The 23,953-nt window shown below is 44.6% G+C and overlaps 2 non-coding genes and 1 pseudogene across 2 annotated transcripts; all 3 read left to right on the forward strand.

Annotated features, from left to right (window-relative positions):
- Positions 1–1,567: 1,567 nt before the first annotated feature.
- On the forward strand, positions 1,568–1,750 carry LOC130292236 (U2 spliceosomal RNA). The gene has a single exon (XR_008848142.1). It is a non-coding gene; the product is annotated as a U2 spliceosomal RNA (small nuclear RNA).
- A 14,211-nt stretch (positions 1,751–15,961) lies between these two features.
- Positions 15,962–16,140, forward strand: LOC130292131 (U2 spliceosomal RNA; annotated as a pseudogene).
- A 5,880-nt stretch (positions 16,141–22,020) lies between these two features.
- On the forward strand, positions 22,021–22,216 carry LOC130292075 (U2 spliceosomal RNA). The gene has a single exon (XR_008848076.1). It is a non-coding gene; the product is annotated as a U2 spliceosomal RNA (small nuclear RNA).
- Positions 22,217–23,953: the final 1,737 nt, after the last annotated feature.

Below are 23,953 nucleotides of genomic sequence, written 5' to 3' on the forward strand. Positions count from 1 at the left end.
GCCCAGAGTGTGCATGGGAAATTGTCTGGCAGCCTCCCTTCCAGCAAGCAGTGATAGTGCCCATGAAGGGGACCTTGTTGGGCCCGCCCCTTTCACGGTTATCGCTTCTCGGCCTTTTGGCTAAGATCAAGTGTAGTTTCGGCTCGCTTGGTCTGGCCAGAGGGTGTCTGGGGTACCCGGCTCCTTGGCCTTGGGGGATCGTCCTTCCTAACGGAGGGACTTCACCCCCTTGCTGCAATTGGGGAGCGATCCCCTTTCACTGCCCACATTCTGGCGTTCGCATCCTGCTGAAGGACTCTGCTAAGAGAGGAAGAGGACTTTCTTTTGTAGTGGAGGACATGCTGTTTGGACTTCTGCACGTATCCAAGGTACAGATTCTGTCTATGCTGGAATTCCCCAAGAGGGGGTGTTATGACATAATCTTTGTCTCTGATGAAGATTGTGATTCATTTTGTAAGAAAGTGGATGCCTCTAAGTCTCATGTAATCTGGGAAGGCGTGGAAGTTATTTCCCATTTTCCAGGGAAAGAAAAAATATTTACTGTAAGAATGTATAGTCCATATATCCCTGAGGAGGACATAGTTGTTTTTTTGGACCAGTTTTGTGAAGAGATTGTGCCTTTGGGTAAAGTCTTCAACCAGTATGGGGTTTGGACAACAAAATGGAAGTTTAAAGTAAAATTTAGAGAGGAGGCGGGAGGGGGAACAGTGTTTCCTCCTTCCCGTTTCAAGATAGGTTCCATAAATGGGGACCTGTTTTTTGCTGGAATGCAGAATTTCTGCTGTAAGTGCAGACAATATGGTCACCTGAAAGAGGAATGTACGTATCTATGGTGTTTTAAATGCCAGAAGGAAGGACATGCAACAGAGTCATGTACCCAGAGGGGTAAATGTAATTTGTGTAACCAAAGTGGACAGTTGTACGCAAATTGTCCAAAGAAGAAAAAGAAGAGAGAAGATGTGGGTTTGCTGCAAGATGAACGAGAAATTAATAAGAAGACTGGGCATTTCTTTAAAGACTGCCCGGAAAAATCTGTGGCTATGGAATTTGAAAGTGAAGTAAAGTTGAAGAGGAAGAAAAAAGAAGAAGAAAGTGGGAGTGAGGTTTCTGAAGGGGAGCCAACAGAGGAATTGAAGAAACGATTTCTTGGTGAATATTTTGTTGCTTTTTTGGGCGAGGTGCTGGACCAAGCCCCAAAGGAAGAAAGAGAAGTATTTGTGCAAGATTTACTAAAATTTAAAATAAAAGTGAACATCCGACTTGAAACTCGAGGGAAAAAGTATTACAGTCTTTGAAGCCTGATGTGGGGCGCTTCATGGCGACCTACCAAGTGTTGCCATGGTTGGCAGTTCCAGTTAAAAAAAGTTTTGAAGAGTGGAGCTCTTCAATTCGGATTAATTGATTATTTGGCAGTTTTCGCGTGGAGAAAGGGTTTGATTTTGGAATAAGGTTTATTTGAGTTTTTGTTGTTAGTTGTTTTGTTGTTTTAATTTTTTTATTCTGGAAATAAATAAAAAGTTACCTGATGATGAGCACAAAAATCTAGTTCACATAAGATCTTAGAACTATGATTTAGTTCTGAGGGAAACTTAAAAAAATCTGTTCTTATCAGTTTAATATCTAATACGTCCCCTATCTGGGGACCATATATTAAATGGATTTTTGAGAACGGGGCCGATTTCGAAGCTTGCTTCCGTCGCCCTATGCATTGACCCGATATGGCAGTATCTTCGGGTACAGTGCACCACCCCCTTACAGAATTAAAAAGAAAGATTCCTACTTTCATTCCTACCTGCTTGCTGGCTAGCCAGCTAGCCAGCCCTGTGGGCCTTGCTGCTGCTGCAGCCGAAAAACAAAAGGTGGTGGTGCTGCTGCTTGTGTCTGGCCGCTGTTGGAGCGTCCAGGCACAGGACTTCTGCTGCTGCTGAATAAATGGCCTCCTTAATTGGATCATCTGAGCAGCCAGCACACCTGTGCAGGTATGGCATGACATGATAGGTAGCTGTCTTTTAGCGGGTGGGTGCTGAATGTTCCCAATTGACATAACATGGGGGGTCTCCTGGCTGTTCACACAGGTGTGTCATTGCTGTAGATTGACCATGCATTGCTTCTGTGGTATTGCAAAGACAAATGCTTCCAGCCATCCATTGCACTAATGGATTGGTCATCAGCTGGCTGTCTATGTCTCGCATCAATATAGACCAAAGTACAGAGGGTTAGGCTATGCTATTGTGCACCTACCTGATGTATGAAAAGGTGCAAGGAACTTGCTAAATTCTGTGCACAGACTTTGAGATCTATGCTTTAGACTGTATCTAAACCTGCTCCAACATGGACTGACATTCTGGCCTACTTTCAGCCGATGCGAATTGTCTGTCGCTGAACAGTCGCTTTTTATGTATTCAGCACCTATGTATAAATGTTGTAAAAATGCTCTAGAAGCTAAAGTCGCAGAAATTTCACACATATTTGGCCTGCAACTTTCTGTGCGCCAAATTCAGACAGGAAAAATCAGTATAAATCCTTAGAAAATTATCCCCCAGTGTCTCCATCTGCTGGCGGTATTGAATAAGCAAGAAGAAAAAGAAGAATAATACGCCGAGAAAAGAGGCGGAAAGGAGAAAAACGTGAAAAAACGTGAAAAAAAAGTAAGAGGAAGAGAAGGGAAAAAAAGTGGAAATGGGTTTAAAAGTGATTTCGGAGGAGAAATATATACACACACACACATATATATAAACGTATTCTCCGTTGAGATATTGCAGCCGCTGCTGTGTCCAGGCCCAGGAGCCTTAGCACTGTGCTGTGATGTCACTCAATACCACTGACATCACTAGGTGTAAACAACATCTCACCTTTGCTGTGTATGTGACTATGGAGCTGGTTGGTGATGTCGTCTATTATGACCTTCATAGAAGCAACAGGAGATTGTTGCATCCATCTAGAACCCTTAGAACTACTGTGCTATCACTTCCACAGGCCTTGCAAAGTGTAAACAACAACCCAGCTTTGTTGTGTATGTAACCATAGGGATTGTGATGTCGCCTAGAACCTTCACAGCAGCGACAGCTTTATGAGGAGCATCAGCACTGCTCTGCCTGAGCAGAACCATCACCGCCATAGGTTGTCAAATAACCCGGATTTAACCCACACAAGTAAGTCCAATAGGGTGCAGGCATGTCCTCTATGCTTACAGCTTCCCGTGGGTGTTGGTTTGATACCGTTTGGGGACAGCCAAGGAGGCATCTGCAGGTAACAAAGGTAGGTGTGTGCTTGTGTGTGTGTTTCCTATGCAGATCCTAAGCCCAGTGTCACATGCAAGTAGGAGGAGTAAGAAGGGTTCCTGGCAAATCCGGGTTATGGATTGCATTTAAAAAGGCCCCATGGGAGTGCAATGGGCCCCTGTCTTGCTGCTTAGCAATAATGGTATGGGTTTAGGTTCTGCTGTGTGTACTGGTGGTTGACTGCCCCCCAGCCCAGAGTGTGCATGGGAAATTGTCTGGCAGCCTCCCTTCCAGCAAGCAGTGATAGTGCCCATGAAGGGGACCTTGTTGGGCCCGCCCCTTTCACGGTTATCGCTTCTCGGCCTTTTGGCTAAGATCAAGTGTCTTGCCCTAAGGTATTCTGGTACCCCTCTCCTCGGCCTTGTGGGATCGCCCAGGTTTATTGCCTGGGCTTCACCCACCTGCTGCTATTGGGGAGAGGGCTTAGTCCCAGGATAACGGGAAGGTGATCATTGGAGGACGGGTCTGCCGGAGAGGATGGCTAATGCGCCGAACGCTCCTAATACAGTACGGCTGTTTATCGAGGAGGAAAAGAGAAGTGCCTACGGGATTTTGCATGTCCAGCAGAAGGTCGTGGAGGGAGTGTTGAGGATGCCGCATGCTTCCATCTTCTGTGTCCAGGTCTTTCCCAGCCAAGGATTCTTTGATGTGACCTTCTACAACCTGGATGATTTCCGTACCTGTCTCTACCGGAGTAAGGAAGAATGCTTCTCACCCTGACCTACAAGGGATCTGATTCATTTCCTGCGAGGCTCGGCCTAAGAAAGTTCCAGTGGTAGTGCATATGTACAACCCTTTTGTGCGGGATGAGGATATCCAGACCTTTCTAAGAAGGTATTGTGTGTCTGTTTCTGGTGCGGAGAGGAAAAATAACATCCTGGGGACTTTCACAGGCATGAGACGTTTTTGGGTGGAGTTTAGGCCTGCCCCCGAGGGTGGTGCTGAAGGTTTTTGTCACCCCCCGCAGAACTTTGCGATAGGGAACAACAGGGGGTTTCTGCACTACCCGGGCATGCCAAGTTTTTGCCGGGACTGTTTTTGCTTTGGTCATACCAGAGAGAACTGTACAACCGGGCAAGTTTGCAGGAACTGCCACAAGCCTGATCACCGCACTGCAGACTGTCCCGAGAAATGCAAGTGTCATTTCTGTGGTTCTTCGGATCACCTGGCTAGGAGTTGCCCCACTTACCAGTCCGGGGCACCCCGATCATATGCAATGGCTCTTCGAGGTGGGACAGTTCCTGAGGACTCCAATGCTGCCAGGGCAGGCGGTGCAGAGGTTAGCGTGCTGACCAGTGAAGCAGAGTCTGCCCCTGTTTTTCCTTCCATTTCTAGGTCTGTTCCGGATGCTTTGGTGGCAGAGGGGGAGAAGGCGGAGTCTGTTTTGGGGGCCTCTGTTTCGGAGGCCTCTGATCCCCCAGAGGAGATTACTGTGGACAAAGAATCCTTGAAGAGAAAGATGCTGGTGGAAGAACCGGAGGATGACTGTCCGACTCCTCAGAGTCAAAGGATTGAGGACTTTCCTAGCCCGGGAAAGGAGGAGGCAGGTGGAGGGTCGTCATGTCAGATTGATTCTGACTCCTCTTTATCCTCCCTGGGCACAGATTATTTGGAGGACTGTTCAGTTAAAAAATTGACAAAGACTCTTCAGTTTAAGGAAGGGGAGGCAAAAAATAAGGGTAGAGGTCGGGGGAAGGCTAGGCCTCCTTTTGATAATGCTTGATTTTGTATTTCCTTTTTTTCCTTCAAATGTTTGAATGAGTTTAACAATTGGTTCCCTAAATGTCCGCAGTATTAGATCCTTAGAAGGAGATCCGCCATTTTTGATTTACTTTCTGGATATTCTTTTGATGTTTTAGGTCTCCAGGAGTGCTGCTTGGATGGGGAGCCAAATATCTCCTGGCCTTATGGGCAAATCGGTATGGTCTGGTTCAATGGAACGTAATTCGGGGGTGGGGATTTTGTTCAAAAGTAATGAGTTTGTTGTTAAAAAAGTTGTCCATATTGTTCCGGGTAGGGTATTATTAGTTCATTTTATTTTCAGGGGTTTCATGTATAAAGTTATTAATGTTTATGCTCCAACTGGGAGGAAGGAAAGAGGGGAGGTGTTTGAGAAATTATATTTCTTTTTGAGTGGGAGGGATGATGTGTTCCTTATAGGGGATTTCAATTGTATAATAACAGAGGGGGATAGGAGTAGTACTACGGTAGGTCTGGTTTAGACAGTACTAGTAAGCAGCTTAAAGAGATTGTAAATTTATTTGGGTTAAAGGATTCCTTTGTTGCCCATAATGATGGTACTATCGGTTATACATATTTTTCTAACAATACAAGTTCGCGTATTGATTTCATTTTTGTCTCAAAACTAATGTCTGTTTCTAATTTCAGACGGAGGAGGTTACCGTTCACGGATCATGCCTGGATTGAATGTGTGGTAAAAGGTTGTGGTCTGAGTGAGTATGGGAAGGGTGTTTGGAAGTTGAATATGTCTTTATTGGATAATGAATGTGTATTACAAGAATATAGGGAGCGTTTTGATGGATGGGTGTTGAGGAAGGATGCATTTTATAGTGTGGTTGAGTGGTGGGAGTGGGTGAATTTAGAGACTAAAAGGTTTTTTATAAAAAAATGGTGTGAGAAAGGGAGGAAAGATAGTGAAGAGTATGAGAGATGGCAAAGAAGGTTAGAGTATTTGTATGAATTGAGGCGTTTGGGGATGAGTGTTGAGAAGGAGATTGAGGAAGCTCGTGGAAGTGTGAATGAGTGTCTGGAGAGGAATGGAAGGAAGATTATTGCACAGGCTAGGGTTGAAGTGAAAGAGAAGGATGAGAAATGTACCAAATTTTTCTTTAAAAAGGCATTCAGTAAAAAAACTGAGATGATGAGTGTTTTTAAGAATGATGGGGTAGAGGTCTTTGGTAAGGATGAGGTGTTAGAGGAAGTGTGGAAGTTTTATTATGATTTATTAACGGAGAAGGAGCGGGACGTGACTCTAGAGGAGGAATGTTTGGAATATGTGGATAAGCGTTTGGATGAAATTGATGGGTTCTTTATGGAAGAGGATGTGAGGAAGAGTGAGGTGGAGGATGCTGTGAATGGGATGAAGAAAGGAAAGGTGGCAGGGAGTGATGGTTTGCCTGTGGAATTTTATCTTGTGTTTTGGGATATGTTAGGGGATTATGTATGGAAGGTGTGTAAGGAAGTACTTAGGAGAGGGAAGTTATCCAAAAGTATGAGTGAGAGTGTGACTGTGTTATTGTTTAAAAAAGGGGATAAGAGGGATCTTAACCTCTTAAGGACGCAGGGCGTATGGATACGCCCTGCATTCCGAGTCCTTAAGGACGCAGGGCGTATCCATACGCCCGTGGGAATTCCGGTCCCCACCGCTAGCCGGTTGGGGACCGGAGCCGGATGCCTGCTGAAATCGTTCAGCAGGCATCTCGGCATATTGCCCAGGGGGGTCATTATGCCCCCCCCATGTCGGCGATCGCCGCAGATCGCTGGACAATTCAGTCCAGCGATCTGCGGCGATTCCGGGTCAATCAGGTCTCCAGTGACCCGGTGACCCGGAATTACTGGCTGTTCGGGGCCGTCTCTGACGGCCCCGAACAGCCAGAGCCTGCAGGGGTGAGGTGGCACTGGTGCCACCTCACGATCGCCCTGATTCGTCGGCCGGATTACCGGCCGACCAATCAGGGCGCCTGCTGCGGGTTTCACTCCCGCACCCGCTCCGCCCCTCTTCCGGCGGGCGTGAGCGGGTGCGGGAAGACGACCCCGGGTGCTGGGGACCCCGATCCCCGGCGTCCATGTTGGGATCGGGGCCCCAGGAGCGACGGCGGCGGCGAGGGACAGTCCAGCGATGAAGCAACAGCAGGAGGTGAGTTACAGCCTCCTGCTGTTGCTTAGCAACAGCTCCCAGCATGCAAAAAGGGCATGCTGGGAGCTGTAGTTATGCAACAGCAGGAGGCAGACCACCACAACTCCCAGCATTCCCTTATGGGCATGCTGCGACTTATGGTTTTGCAACAGCTGGAGGCACATTTTTTCTATGGAAAAGTGTATCTTCAGCAGTTGTATAACTACAACTCCCAGCTTGCACAAACAGCTAAAGTGCATGCTGGGAGTTGTAGTGGTGCATCTGCTGGTTGCATAACTACAACTCCCAGCATGCCCGTTGGCTGTCGGTGACTGCTGAGAGTTGTAGTTTTGCAACAGCTGAAGGCACACTGGTTGTGAAACTTAGAGTTTTTTTTTTTTTACCTAACTCAGTGTTTCACGACCGGTGTGCCTCCAGCTGTTGCAAACTACAACTCCCAGCAGTCACCTTACACCATGCACCGTACATGCTGGGAGTTGTAGTTTTGCAACAGCTGGAGGCACACTGGTTTTGAAACACTGAGTAAGGTCACAAACTCCGTGATACATAACCAGTGTACCTACAGCTGTTGCAAAACTAAAACTCTCAGCATGTACAGTCTGTCAGCGCATGCTGGGAGTTGTAGTTTTGCAACAGCTGGATGTCCCCCCCAATGTGAATGTACAGGGTACACTCACATGGGCAGAGGCTTACAGTAAGTATCGGGCTGCAAGTTTGAGCTGCAGCAAATTTTCTGCAACAGCTCAAACTTCCAGCGAGAAACTACTGTGAACCCCCGCCCGTGCGACTGTACCCTAAAAACACTACACTACACCACCACAAAAAAAAAATAAAAAGTAAAAAACACTACATATAGACATACCCCTACACAGCCCCGCTCCCCTCCCCAATAAAAATGAAAAACGTCTGGTACGCCACGGTTTCCAAAACGGAGCCTCCAGCTGTTGCAAAACAACAACTCCCAGTATTGTCGGACAGCCGTTGACTGTCCAGGCATGCTGGGAGTTTTACAACAGCTGGAGGCACCCTGTTTGGGAATCACTGGCGTAGAATACCCCTATGTCCACCCCTATGCAATTCCTAATTTAGGCCTCAAATGCGCATGGCGCTCTCACTTTGGAGCCCTGTCGTATTTCAAGGCAACAGTTAAGCATCACATATGGGGTATCGCCGTACTCGGGAGAAATTGGGCTTCAAATTTTGGGGGGTATTTTCTGCTTTTACCCTTTTTAAAAATGTAAAGTTTTTGGGAAAAGAAGCATTTTAGGTAAAAATTTTTTTTTTTTTTTTTTTTTACATATGCAATAGTCGTGAAACGCCTGTGGGGTATTAAGGTTCACTTAACCCCTTGTTACATTCCCCGAGGGCTCTAGTTTCCAAAATGGTATGCCATGTGTTTTTTTTTTGCGGTCCTGGCACCATAGGGGCTTCCTAAATGCGGCATGCCCCCAGAGCAAAATTTGCTTTCAAAAAGCCAAATGTGACTCCTTCTCTTCTGAGACCTGTAGTGCGCCAACAGAGCACTTTTCACCCCCATATGGGGTGTTTTCTGAATCGGGAGAAATTGGGCTTCAAATTTTGGGGGGTATTTTCTGCTTTAACCCTTTGTATAAATGTAAATTTTTTGGGAAACCAAGCATTTTAGGTAAATTTTTTTTATTTTTTTATTTACATATGCAAAAGTCGTGAAACACCTGTAGAGTATTAAGGTTCACTTTACCCCTTGTTACGTTCCCCGAGGGGTCTAGTTTCCAAAATGGTAAGCCATGTGTTTTTTTTTTTGCTGTCCTGGCACCATAGGGGCTTCCTAAATGCGGCATGCCCCCAGAGCAAAATTTCCTTCAAAAAAGCCAAATGTGACTCCTTCCCTTCTGAGACCTGTAGTGCGCCAGCAGAGCAATTTTCACCCCCATTTGGGGTGTTTTCTGAATCGTGAGAAATTGGGTAAAAATTGTTTTTTTTTTTTTACATATGCAAAAATCGTGAATCACCTGTGGGGTATTAAGGTTCACATTACCCCTTGTTACGTTCCCCGAGGGGTCTAGTTTCCAAAATGGTATGCCATGTGTTTTTTTTTTGCTGTTCTGGCACCATAGGGGCTTCCTAAAGCTGACATGCCCCCCAAAAACCATTTGACGCTCCTTCCCTTCTGAGCCCTCTACTGCGCCCGCTGAACACTTTACATAGACATATGAGGTATGTGCTTACTCGAGAGAAATTGGGTTTCAAATACAAGTAAAAATTTTCTCCTTTTTACCCCTTGCAAAAATTCAAAATTGGGTCTACAAGAACATGCGAGTGTAAAAAATAAAGATTGTGAATTTTCTCCTTCACTTTGCTGCTATTCCTGTGAAACCCGTAAAGGGTTAAAACGCTTACTGAATGTCATTTTGAATACTTTCGGGGGTGCAGTTTTTATAATGGGGTCATTTATGGGGTATTTCTAATATGAAGACCCTTCAAATCCACTTCAAACCTGAACTGGTCCCTGAAAAAAAGCGAGTTTCAAAATTTTGTGAAAAATTGGAAAATTGCTGCAAAACTTTGAAGCCCTCTGGTGTCTTCCAAAAGTAAAAACTCATCAATTTTATGATGCAAATATAAAGTAGACATATTGTATATGTGAATAAAAATTTTTTATTTTGAATATCCATTTTCCTTACAAGCAGAGAGCTTCAAAGTTAGAAAAATGCAAAATTTTCTAATTTTTCATCAAATTTGGGGATTTTTCACCAAGAAAGGATGCAAGTTACCAAAAAATGTTACCACTAAGTTAAAGTACAATATGTCACGAAAAAACAATCTCGGAATCAGAATGATAACTAAAAGCATTCCAGAGTTATTAATGTTTAAAGTGACAGTGGTCAGATTTGCAAAAAATGGCCGAGTCCTTAAGGTGAAAAAGGGCTCAGTCCTTAAGGGGTTAAAAATTGGGGGCCTATAGCGCTCTTAAATTGTGATTACAAAATTATTGCTAAAGTTATTGCGAATAGGTTAAAGGATGTGATTGATTGTATGGTAGGTGAGGAGCAAATGTGTGCAGTGCCTGATCATAGGATTTCTGAATGTCTGTTAGGTCTGAGGGATGTATTGTGGGACTGTAAAACTAGGAAGCAAGGTGTGGCTGTTGTTACGGTGGATTTTGAAAAAGCGTATGATAGGGTGGTGCATGATTTATTGTTTAGGGTTTTGAGGAGGATGAATGTGCCGGACAGAATGGTGAAGTGGATTGAATGTTTGTATAGGGACATTTATAGTAAGATTTAGGTCAATGGTTTTCTGAGTAGGGAGGTGAGTATAAAATCGGGAGTGCGGCAGGGGTGTCCCCTGTCGCCAATTCTTTTTATTTGTATGATTGAGCCTTTGTTGGGGATGATTAGGAAAGATAAGGTGATGCGGGGTATAGAAATACCTGGTAGTCATGGGAAGGATATGCGAGTGATTGGTTACATGGATGATGTTACTGTTGTTTGTAAGTCAATGGCAGGGGTAAGGCGTGCTAAGTTATTAATTGAGTGTTTCTGTTTAACCCCTTAACGACGCAGGACGTATATTTACGTCCTGCGCCGGCTCCCGCGATATGAAGCGGGATCGCGCAGCGATCCCGCATCATATCGCGTCGGTCCCGGCACTAATCAACGGCCGGGACCCGCGGCTAATACCACACATCGCCGATCGCGGCGATGTGCGGTATTAACCCTTTAGAAGCGGCGGTCAAAGCTGACCGCCGCTTCTAAAGTGAAACTGAAAGTATCCTGGCTGCTCAGTCGGGCTGTTCGGGACCGCCGCGGTGAAATCGCGGCGTCCCGAACAGCTGATCGGACACCAGGAGGGCTCTTACCTGCCTCCTCGGTGTCCGATCGACGAATGACTGCTCCGTGCCTGAGATCCAGGCAGGAGCAGTCATGCGACGATAACACTGATCACAGGCGTGTTAATACACGCCTGTGATCAGCATGAGAGATCAGTGTGTGCAGTGTTATAGGTCCCTATGGGACCTATAACACTGCAAAAAAAAGTTAAAAAAAAGTGTTAATAAAGGTCATTTAACCCCTTCCCTAATAAAAGTTTGAATCACCCCCCTTTTCCCATAAAAAAAATAAAACAGTGTAAAAAAAAAAAAAATAAACATATGTGGTATCGCCGCGTGCGTAAATGTCCGAACTATAAAAATATATAATTAATTAAGCTGTACGGTCAATGGCGTACGCGCAAAAAAATTCCAAAGTCCAAAAAAGCGTATTTTGGTAGATTTTTATAACATTAAAAAATGAATAAAAAGTGATCAAAAAGTCCGATCAAAACTAAAATCATACCGATAAAAACTTTAGATCACAGCGCAAAAAATGAGTCCTCATACCGCCCCGTACGTGGAAAAATAAAAAAGTTATAGGGGTCAGAAGATGACATTTTTAAACGTATAAATTTTCCTGCATGTAGTTATGATTTTTTCCAGAAGTGCGACAAAATCAAACCTATATAAGTAGGGTATCATTTTAACCGTATGGACCTAAAGAATAATGATAAGGTGTAATTTTTACCGAAATATGCACTGCGTAGAAACGGAAGCCCCCAAAAGTAACAAAATGGCGTTTTTTTTTCGATTTTGTCGCACAATGATTTTTTTTACCGTTTCGCCGTGCATTTTTGGGTAAAATGACTAATGTCACTGCAAAGTAGAATTGGCGACGCAAAAAATATGCCATAATATGGATTTTTAGGTGGAAAATTGAAAGGGTTATGATTTTTAAAAGGTAAGGAGGAAAAAACGAAAGTGCAAAAACGGAAAAACCCTGAGTCCTTAAGGGGTTAATGAGTGGGTTTAAGCTTAATGTTGGGAAGAGTGGTTGTAAATTATTTGAGGGGTGGGGAGAGAGTGGGTTGTGCGAGTGGCCTGTGAGAGAGGGGTGTGTGGAAGTGCTTGGGGTGGTGTTTGATAATGATTTGTATGGGAAAGAAAGTTGGGAGAGGGTTTTGGGGAGGGTGGGGAATAAAATAAACTTCTGGTCTTTAAGGACTTTATCGATTGAGGGAAGGATTCTGGTTATTAAAGCTGTTATAATTCCTATTTTGCTTTATGTTAATTATGTGTTTCCTCCACCGGATAGGTGTCTGGCAAGAATTATCAGGCCGATCTTTGTTTTCTTATGGAATTCAAGGATGGAGAAATTGAGTCGTGGGAAGGTGGTGAAAAGCAGAATGCATGGTGGGAAAGGAATGATGAATGTGGAAGTGTTCCTGGCTGTGAAGTATGTCAGTTTTTGTCTCGCTGTAAGTAAGAAGGAATGTGTGTTTGGGTGCATGGTAAGGTATTTGGCTGGTAATGTGTTGTTGAAATATAAGCTAATGCAAAGGGACTTCTCTACCTTTTTTGCTAAGATCGCCCCCTCCCCACATAGTCGCCGATCACAGATTGTATTGTTTTGTTGTTCTATCTCTTGTGCTTTTTATTACAGGATTGAGTGGAGTGTTAGAGTAGCATGGTGTGCGATGTATAGCTTAGGGAACCTTTGCTATGTATTGTACTGTCATGCTTTGTGTGACTGTAATTTATTGTATGACTTGTAATGACTGAACGGACAATAAAGCTCTTTCAATCCCCCTTTTTGCTAAGATCAAGTTACTTACCTGGCAGGGGAGATACCATGATCGCTACGGTCTGAAGAACTCCAAGCATTGTGGTAGAGATTTTGCGTAGTACGATTGCAGTACTTTTCGTTCTTATTAGAACCGCATTTCTCAAGAGCATACCACCTGAAGATCGTCTCCTGCCTGCCTCGGAACATCTGAAGAAGGAGAAGATCTTGAAGACTGCAGCTCCGGAAGAAGCCGACGAAGAACCTGAAAGAAGGGAATCGGCGGTGAATTCCGGAACAGCGGCGAAGACGAAGGCGGCGCAGAAACTTTTCGAAGAAACTCTCTGCCTCTGGAGAAGGATTTGTATAGCTCCTCCCACCGGGACCGGATCTGCATAGCTCCTCCCACGCGGGAAAGAAGACTTTGCAAAGCCTGTCTCCACAAGCAAGCAAGGAAGCGGAAAAGAGCCTGCTGGAAGAAGCCATGGCCTCAACTAGCAAGTCCACCCAGGAGGCTGCAGGGCAAGGCCTGGAGGTCCAACCCCAACCACAGCAAGGCAGAAGGGCGGCAGAATTCCCAACCTGGAAGCGCGAGCCCTGGATGAGGCAGACTGTTGCCTTGAAGCTCAAGCCCGTGGACGGAAGGGTGCCGGACATGTCCCACGACGTGTTCTGCAAGAAGATGCTGGCGGATCAAGGCTTCCCCACGACTGACACCCTGGGAATAGCAACCTTCTTTTCGGGAATCTTCTACATCACCTTTGCCACCATTGGGACCTGTAGAAGATACTGGGAGGCGGTGAAAGCGGCGAGTCCCGAATCCCCTTTCTCTCGCTTTGTGGGCAGCTGCCTTATTCAAAGAGAGCAGAGGCGGGTGACGGTCTCAATGCGGAACCCACACACCCCAGGCACGGACATCTCGACCTTCCTGAAGCGCTTCTGCACCGTGGTGAGGGAGCCCACCCGCATCCTGAACTCACTCGGATACTGGACCTGCAAGTGGTCTGTGGTCGTCAGACTGAACAAGAACCTTGCTTCTCCAGACGGACTACAGCACCTGCCAACGACAATTTCCTTGGGCAACTCCACAGGACTTATCTTCTACTGTGAGAGAACCGTGATGTACAAGGAACCCCGCAAGGGTGGGAAGGGAATACCCGACATCCCCACTCTGCTGAGGGCCTCCTTTGCATGTGTCACCATGCAGCGGACTCTTGTTGAAAAGACTGGCTCAGCGGGCAGGTCCATGTCTCGCTTGCTTCTCATGCCCCTCTGGAGACAGCTGGGCTGGGACAAGTGGGACAGTTCCATCCCTTACAACTGGAACACTCCCTGGTTCTATGGGGATGTTGTCCGGTTTGTGAGGGAGCACCAGCTGGAAGGACTGAAACCAGACCTATGGAAGCCGAAGACAATCCACAAGCTCATCCGAGCTAAGGACTTGATGGAGCTGGTTCCGGGACACCCCGCAGCCACTGCAGAGACAGTTTGGAATAATGTGGCCTCAAAGCGGCTTACCAATGGACACAAGGACTTGTCGTGGATGGCCGTCATGGGAGGTCTCTCTCTCAGGTCATTCATGCATGCCTGCGACCTGTGCAAGACCCGGTACTGCCCCCGGTGCCCCTACGTGGAGGAAACATCTTTCCATGTGTTTTGGTAGTGCCCCTTTGCACAGGGTCTGTTGGACGCCCTAGAACATGAACTCAGAGACTCAGTGCCCAGGAGCTGCCTATCGTACCATTCGGTGCTTTACGGTCTGTTCCCTGGGACCCACGACGTGGAGGCCATCCAGGAGGCCTGGCGCCTTATGAACTGTTTTAAGGACGCAGTGTGGCTTGCCAGGAACCGCCTCGTGATCAACAGGGAAAACATGTCCGTCCGGGACTGCCGCAGGTTCATCAAGAACCTGCTTAGAGACTATTCCATCTTGGACAGCTCGGCCGTTGATGAGGAAGAAGAGGAGTGAAGACCCCTCTCCTTCTCCCATGTCTCCCTGAATATACAGCCCAGCAGTTTGGCCCTGTGATCCGCCCCCTCCCCACCCCCACATAGTCACCCACACCCCTACCCCGATCACAGATTGTATTGTGTTGCTTTTTCGATCTCTTGTGCCTCTCTATTACAGGATTGAGCTGAGTGTGAGAGTAGCATGGTGTGCGATGTATAGCTTAGGGAACCTTTGCTGTGTATTGTACTATCATGCTTTGTGTGACTGTAATTTATTGTATGACTTGTAATGACTGAACGGAAAATAAAGCTCTTTCAATAAAAAAAAAAAAAAAGGGTACCTGTAAGTTTTGAGGTTCCTTGGTTCTATCAGAGAATAGGGCGGTGTGTCAGGAAAAATAATCTGGAATGTGTGACTGAATGGAATGATAGTAAAAAGGTGATGAAAGTGTTGGAACAGAGAGAAACAGTGGAATGTGTGGGAGGTCTGTCTGAGAAGGATTGTAAGGTAGTGTGGAAAAATGTCAGTCACAAGGAACTGACAAATAAACAAAACGACTTGTCTTGGATGTTAGCTCATGGGTGTCTGCCAATAAGGGAATTTCAGAGGAGAAGGAGATTGGTAGACAGTGAAGTGTGTCCCAGGGATGGTTGCGGTGGATGTGAGAATTATGTATATGTGTTTTGGGAGTGTGGTTATGCGAAGTCTGTGTGGAGAAGAATGTCTGGTCTAATTAAAAATCTTACTGGAATTGAGAACTTATCCTTTAATATGATGATGTTTGGTTTGTGTGCAGTGGAGAGAGAGAACGCAAGAGTGTTATGGTTCATAGTAAATTGTGTAAAAGAGGTTCTGTGGGATGTAAGGATTATTAGGATTTTCAATCAAACTGAAGTAAGTGTGAAGGAGAGTCTGGGCATGATCCGTGGTAAAATCTACCTTTACGTATTATGTGATAGGAAAAATTATGGTTCTGATGATGCAGAGGGGATCTGGAAACACAAAAAATGGAAGCACTGGTTATGATTGTATTCTTATTTGTCTTTCTTTTTCTTTTCTTACAGATTATATCCTGATTTGAAGGGACAGTTGGAGGGACAGAATCCGCTGCAATTTATTTTTTCTGAGGGAAAGTCATGAAGGGTAAGCTTTTTGTTATATGTACATGTAAAGACATGCTTCCTGTATATATTGTATATGTCAAATATGTGTTATTCATGTGTTTTCAGATGAATATGTAATTTTTTGAATGATTTACTTGGTTATGTATTGTATATTTCCTTTTCAATAAAAAAAAAAAAATCTGTTCTTATCAGTTTAATATCTGATATGTTCCCTATCTGGGGACCATATATTAAATGGATTTTTGAGAACGGGGGCCGATTTCAAAGCTTGCTTCCGTCGCCCTATGCATTGACCCGATATGGCAGTATCTTCGGGTACAGTGCACCACCCCCTTTCAGGGTTAAAAAGAAAGATTCCTACTTTCATTGCTACCTGCTTGCTGGCTAGCCAGCTAGCCAGTCCTGTGGGCCTTGCTGCTGCAGCCGAAAAACAAAAGGTGGGGGTGCTGCTGCTTGTGTCTGGCCGCTGTTGGAGCGTCCAGGCACAGGACTTCTGCTGCTGCTGAATAAATGGCCTCCTTAATTGGATCATCTGAGCAGCCAGCACACCTGTGCAGGTAGGGCATGACATGATAGGTAGCTGTCTTTTAGCGGGTGGGTGCTGAATGTTCCTAATTGACATAACATGGGGGGTCTCCTGGCTGTTCACACAGGTGTGTCATTGCTGTAGATTGACCATGCAATGCTTCTGTGGTATTGCAAAGACAAATGCTTCCAGCCATCCATTGCACTAATGAATTGGTCATCAGCTGGCTGTCTATGTCCCGCATCAATATAGACCAAAGTACAGAGGGTTAGGCTATGCTATTGTGCACCTACCTGATGTATGAAAAGGTGCAAGGAACTTGCTAAATTCTGTGCACAGACTTTGAGATCTATGCTTTAGATTGTATCTAAACCTGCTCCAACATGGACTGACATTCTGGCCTACTTTCAGCCGATGCGACTTGTCTGTCGCTGAACAGTCGCTTTTTATGAATTCAGCACCTATGTATAATGTTGTAAAATTGCTCTAGAAGCTAAAGTCGCAGAAATGTCACACATATTTGGCCTGCAACTTTCTGTGCGACAAATTCAGACAGGAAAAATCTGTATAAATCCTTAGAAAATTATCCCCCAGTGTCTCCATCTGCTGGCAGTATTGAATAAGCATTGCTGCATTGATAGGGTATGCATTAGACGAAAAAAAAGAAGAAAAAGAAGAATAATATGCCGAGAAAAGAGGCGGAAAGGAGAAAAACGTGAAAAAAAAGTAAAAGGAAGAGAAGGGAAAAAAAGGTGGAAATGGGTTTAAAAGTGATTTCGGCGGAGAAATATATATATATATATATATATATATATATATATATATATATATATATATATATATATATATATATATATATATACACACACACACACATATATATAAATGTATTCTCCGTTGAGATATTGCAGCCGCTGCTGTGTCCAGGCCCAGGAGCCTTAGCACTGTGCTGTGATGTCACTCAATACCACTGACATCACTAGGTGTAAACAACATCTCACCTTTGCTGAGTATGTGACTATGGAGCTGGTTGGTGATGTCGTCTATTATGACCTTCATAGAAGCAACAGGAGATTGTTGCATCCATCTAGAACCCTTAGAACTACTGTGCTATGATGTCACTCACTTCCACAGGCCTTGCAAAGTGTAAACAACAACCCAGCTTTGTTGTGTATGTAACCATAGGGATTGTGATGTTGCCTAGAACCTTCACAGCAGCGACAGCTTTATGAGGAGCATCAGCACTGCTCTGCCTGAGCAGAACCATCACCGCCATAGGTTGTCAAATAACCCGGATTTAACCCACACAAGTAAGTCCAATAGGGTGCAGGCATGTCCTCTATGCTTACAGCTTCCCGTGGGTGTTGGTTTGATACCGTTTGGGGACAGCCAAGGAGGCATCTGCAGGCTACAAAGGTAGGTGTGTGCTTGTGTGTGTGTTTCCTATGCAGATCCTAAGCCCAGTGTCACATGCAAGTAGGAGGAGTAAGAAGGGTTCCTGGCAAATCCGGGTTATGGATTGCATTTAAAAAGGGCCCATCGGAGTGCAATGGGCCCCTGTCTTGCTGCTTAGCAATATTGGTATGGGTTTAGGTTCTGCTGTGTGTACTGATGGTTGACTGCCCCCCAGCCCAGAGTGTGCATGGGAAATTGTCTGGCAGCCTCCCTTCCAGCAAGCAGTGATAGTGCCCATGAAGGGGGCCTTGTTGGGCCCGCCCCTTTCACGGTTATCGCTTCTCGGCCTTTTGGCTAAGATCTTGTATCTTGTCAGGGGGCTCTGAGTTCGTCGAACCTTCGGCCTTGAGGCATCGGCCGTTTTTTTAGCCGTCTTAAGCCTCATGCTGCTATAGGAGGAGGACTTACAAAGAACGGGAAGGCGATCCCCCATGGCGACCCTTAGGTTTGCTGCGCATACTAAAACTCGGATTAAGAACACCTTCCGTATTGAAGTGGATGAGGAGAAAAAGGAGAAGATGACTTTGGAATTTTTTGTCAAGACAATTATGCTGGATTTATTGCACATTCAGAGAGAAGATGTGTTTTGCCTAAAAGATCCAGGTAAATGACTTTTCATTCTTACCTTGACTTCCGCATCTGCATGTGACCATATGTTTGAGAAAGTTCGGGAGCTTGCCAATGAGGAGGATATGAAAGGACTTGTTTTCATTGCTCTATATTCTAATGGTGATGTTCCACTGGTGGTTACTATGCACGATCCATACGTGGATATAAGAGACATTGTCTTATTTTTAAACCAATATTGTGCGGAAGTCAAATACTCTCATAAAATAATGAATGCAATGGACTTTTGGACTGGAAAGCATAAGTTTGCTGTTAAGTTCAGAGAAGATGTGAGAGGAATTGGAGGACTGTGTCGCCCACCTGCAAATTTTTTAATTGGGCGTAAACGTGGCTATTTATTCTACCCTGGGATGCCGTATTATTGCAGGAAATGCCATGAATATGGTCATACACAAGAATCTTGCAAAGAGGAAGTGGTTATTTGCAAAAGATGTGGCCAAAAAGGCCACACCACTTTGGACTGTCAAAATGAGATTCTGTGTAATGTGTGTAAGCAGAAAGGACACGCTTTTAAGGATTGTCCTCAACGCTTCTGGGCCAATATTGTGGCTACGTCGGCTGGTCCCTCAATGAGGAAGAGCTCCATGGATGCTGTGCCTGTGCCTAAGACCCACACCCTGAAAGTGATGCCTGAGTCTTCTGCTACCGGAATTCCTGTGATACCTGCTGTGGCTCATGTCTCCAAAAGCATTGTGTCCCCGGGGAAGGTCGTGGGACCTGAGACAGAAGTGAGGGGTTCTCCTCTCATGGAAGTTGAGGGTCCTGGACCGCCCAGAAGGGATACAGAGGAGATGGATGTAGAAGAACGGCGAAAGAGGAAAAGCAGAGACCGGAAAGGAGAAAAGGGCCTTAACATCAAAAGGAGTGGTCGAGTTAGTGCGGACGAGGGGAACATGGAGATTGTCTGCCAAAAGGTTATAACAGCATCCGACCCTGTTAATATTGAGGAATTTGTGTCACCACCTTCAGATTGGGGTTCTTTGTCTGAGGATAATGAATGACCCAGGAGCTACCAAGTGTTAATATCTCCTCCTTCAATGTGAGGAGTTTGAAGAGCCCAGAGAGGAGGGCTGCTTTATTTTCTTTCTTGTCTTCTTTGCCTACAGACATTTTATTTTTACAGGAATGTGCCATTGATTATGATATCAATTATTCATCTTTGAGATCTTAATGGACTCTTGGCCCGTCTGTGTGGTCAGGGGATAATGAGAGGAAAGTTACTGGTGTTGGCATACTGTTCAAGAGCAGTGAGTATAAAGTTACCTCCTTCACAGACATTGTACCCGGTAGAGCCCTGCTCATTCATATTATTTATAATGACATGAATATGAGACTTTTAAATGTATATGCCTCTCCAGATAAGGATGAAAGATCTAATTTATTAGAGAAAATTCAGTTTTATTTACCGGGTTCATCCCCGCTTATCATCGCTGGTGATTTTAATTGTATAATGGCAGGAGAGGAGCGGGCTGGAGGATCTGAACAAAGGAAAGATAAGACTGAAAAACAACTAAAGGATTTTATAGTTGATTTTAATTTAAAAGATTTGTGGAGAACCTCTTTCCCTAATGACCCTGGGTATACCTGGGGGAATAGCCTTTATATGTCAAGGATTGATTATATTTTTGCTTCTGGATTTGCACTTTATGGGAATATGCAATTGACTTCTACCTTTTTTTCAGATCATAAGATTTTATCTGCTACATGTAAGTTTGATGGGGTTTGCAGAGCCAAAGGAGTCTGGCGTCTGAATGTCTCTTTGCTCGAAGATGAAGAAATTAAATTTAATTTTATCTATCTTTTTAAAAAATTGCAGAACTCAAGGACTAATTTTAATTCTCTTTTAGCATGGTGGGAATTCTGCAAGGTAAAATTTAAAGAGTATTTTATTAAGATGGGTGTTAAAAAAACTAAAGAGAAATTGAAATGGTATAGAGATCTTAACACAAAACTACAAACCCATTATCAACTCAAAGAGTTGGTTGTATATGTAGACGATCTGATTTTAAGTGTTAAAAGTGATATTCAGAAGGCTATAACTAACAAAGGGAAAGAAATAATTTTTAACTCCAAAGTTGAATGTAAAGAGAAGGATGAAAAGTGTACAAGATTATTTTTTAAAAAGGTAATGGAAGCAAAAAAGTTAATGATTAACATTGAGGATGAAACTACTAATGTCGGAATGTTATCCTTAATAAGGAATGATAAAATAATAAAAGGAGTATCAGTTCCTGGAGGTAATAGTGCCACCCTTAAAGTGTGTGGCTATATGGATTATATTAATGTTTTTTGTGAAAGTGCCTTCTCTTTACAAAGAGTTGTTGATATCACTGATTTCTTTTGTAAAGCTTCTGCTTTTAAACTTAATTTATCTAAATGTGACTGTTTTTATATAGGTAAATGGGAAAACGTGCAAATACCAAACCTAAAATTACAGTCAGAAATATTAAAAATCCTTGGAGTCATCTTTGATAAAAATAACAATGGTGAGGAAAGTTGGCTAATGGTAAAAGAAAAGGTAAATAAAAAGGTAGACTTTTGGTCCCTTAGGAAATTATCTTTAGAATGTAACATTTTGGTGATTAAGGCTATGCTAATACCCATTATGCTCTATTTAAATATGATTTATCCTCCTAATGAACTAATGTCTAGGCAACTTCAGAGGATTCTCTTTGAGTTTCTCTGGAGTTCTAAAGCAGAAATATTAAAAAGAGATATTATGTATAAGTCACAAAAAATGGAGGAAAACAGGTTCCCTGTATTAGAAAATGTTTATACTTAAGGTTTTTTAGTTGGTGTTTTAGGGGACTTTTTATGAAAAGTGTATGGTCCTTGTTTTTAAAGTACTCTGCGGGACATATTTTTAGAAGAAGAAAATGGGTGTTTTTATCATTATCTTCTCCTGTACTTTTAACTCCGCCTAAACATTATGCCATCTTAGAAAAAATTATACGTATGTATAACCTTAAAGACTTTGACTTGTTAACCTTGAGGGATGCTCGCAAGATAGAAGTACAGTTAAATTTGCAAGAAGAAATATGTATGGTCTCTAATTTTTCTTATAATAGGTGTGTACAAATATGGAAAAAGGTAAATGAGCCATATCTTTTTAATGAGCACAAGGATTTAGCATGGATGATTATCCATGAGTGTCTTCCGGTAAGATTTTTCCAATATAGAAGAGGTCTAAATGCTGTATGTGTCTGTCCCCGGGATAATTGCAATATAGATGAAACTGTTTTGCACCTTTTCTGGAATTGTTATTTTGCACAAAAGGTTTTTAGACTAATTGGTTCTTTATTGAAATTCCTAACAGGTCTAAAAGTTTTAAATCATGAAGTTGTTTTATATGGCAAAAGTGATGGAGTTACGAAAAGAAAAAGAGAGAATTTTGTGGATTTTTATCAACTGTACAAAAAATGTATTATGGAAAGTTCGTAATATCCTTGTCTTCAAAAGAGATTTTATTTGTGAAAAAGAATGTTTGAAGATGATATACAGTGAAGTTTACTTGTACTATTAAATTGATAAAAGCATTAGCTATGTGGAATTTACATTTATGGAAAACAGTATTTGATGTATTGTAAAAATTTCTTGTGATGTATTTAAGTTTTTGAGTTTTTTCAATAAAAATGTAAATAAAAAATCTGTTCTTATCAGTTTAATATCTGATACGTCCCCTATCTGGGGACCATATATTAAATGGATTTTTGAGAACGGGGGCCGATTTCGAAGCTTGCTTCCGTCGCCCTATGCATTGACCCGATATGGCAGTATCTTCGGGTACAGTGCACCACCCCCTTACAGGGTTAAAAAGAAAGATTCCGGGGGGGCGGAGCCTGACCGTGGAGTTGGATGGACGCATAGTCGCGTCGCTCTCCACAGCCTGACCCTGCATCCTACTTATTAAGCACCACGGGACCACCGAAATGGGCAAGGCGGACAAGAACCAAACGGGGGAAACTCCTGGCCCCACTAAGCAGCCGAAAACCCAGGCAGACATGGCTAAATTTCTTAAAAAGAAGCCGTCCAACAGCCCGGCCCGCCAACCCAAGATGGCGCCGGCACCTCCGAACACCAGCGACATGGATGGGGAGGAGGACTCTGAGGCGGAATCCACACTGGGAGGCCAAATGGACTCTGGAGGGGAAGATGCCAGGCTCTCTTTGACCAGGAACTTAATCCGGAAGGTAGTCCAACAAGCCATTGCTAAATCTCTGCAGTCCGCCATGACTCCGGTACTGCAAGAACTGGCCGAGATCAAGGCGGACGTGAGACATGTGGGACACCGCACGGAACAACTCGAATCTGCGCTAACGGAGACTGTATCCTTCTGCGATGCCGCTTCCCACCAACTTAGAGCCCAGGAATCGCAACTAAACAGGGCCTTCCTGCTACTGGAAGATCAGGAGAACAGGAGCAGGCGCAAAAATATTAGGCTGAAGGGGGTACCTGAGTCCTATGCGCCCGAAGCCCTGCGCGCAGTGACATCACAGATCTTCGCCATACTTCTAGGTGAGGAGCGGGCAGGGAAGGTGGTGGTTGAGAGGGTACACAGAGCAATCCGTCCCAAACCGCGGGCATCTGACGCACCCAGGGACATTATATGTGGACTTCTCAGCTTTCTCGACACCGAGGCCATCCTCAGAGCTAACAGAGAGACCCCTGCCCTGACATTTGAGGGCCATCCTGTCATGATATTCCAGGACATTGCCCCGTCCACCCTGGCTAAGCGCAGGATCCTGAATCCCCTCCTCCAGAAACTACGGGAATTGAAGCTGCCTTACACCTGGCTGTACCCCTTCGGTGTCTCCATTCAGAAGGAGGGTCGCCGCTTCGCTATCCACGACCTGGGCGACCTAGATAAAGTTTGGCACTTCCTGGACATACCTCCTATGGATATCCCTTCTTGGCTGCCGGTACAGCTAAGCCATCTCATGCCGGATCTTCCTGCTACCACACCGTGGACCAGGGTGGAGAAACCCAAATCTCCCAAACAGCAGAAGAAAAAGTCTGCCCAGAAGTCGCTAACTCGTGAGGACTTTACACCTGATTGAATGCTGACCTGATCTCTGTGCATTTTCACTGATCCACGTTATGGCCTACTACTACCTTGGCACGACCTCTTCGCCATCGACATACCTGGGATGTCTTGCGAGACACTTGCTCTGACCTTCTTGCCCTTTCCAGCTGGATCCGCGGAGACCCCTCTTGCACCTGATGTAGTCACGTGTGAGAGGACCCCCGAGACTTGCTTACCCAACCTTGGACACCCCACCTACATTGTTCCCTTCGCCCCCCCTTGCACCTCTCCTTGCCCTTAGCTGCCCTCTCTGCCCCCTTTAGTCTGATCCCCCCTCTCCCCCTCCCTACCCCCTCATCTCCCCTCCCCTCTCCCCCCTCTCATTTACAGGTGCGTCGGCCATTTTGGAACTTTGAGGCATCCTTCACCTGCGATGGCCCATGATGTCTGGATGACTGCAGCCCACCGTGACGATGTTGATCCCTGGCCCTGCCTGACGGAGCCTAATGGTAT

This window comes from Hyla sarda, chromosome 9 (assembly GCF_029499605.1).
Source record: "Hyla sarda isolate aHylSar1 chromosome 9, aHylSar1.hap1, whole genome shotgun sequence".
In the NCBI taxonomy this organism is placed as follows: domain Eukaryota; kingdom Metazoa; phylum Chordata; class Amphibia; order Anura; family Hylidae; genus Hyla; species Hyla sarda.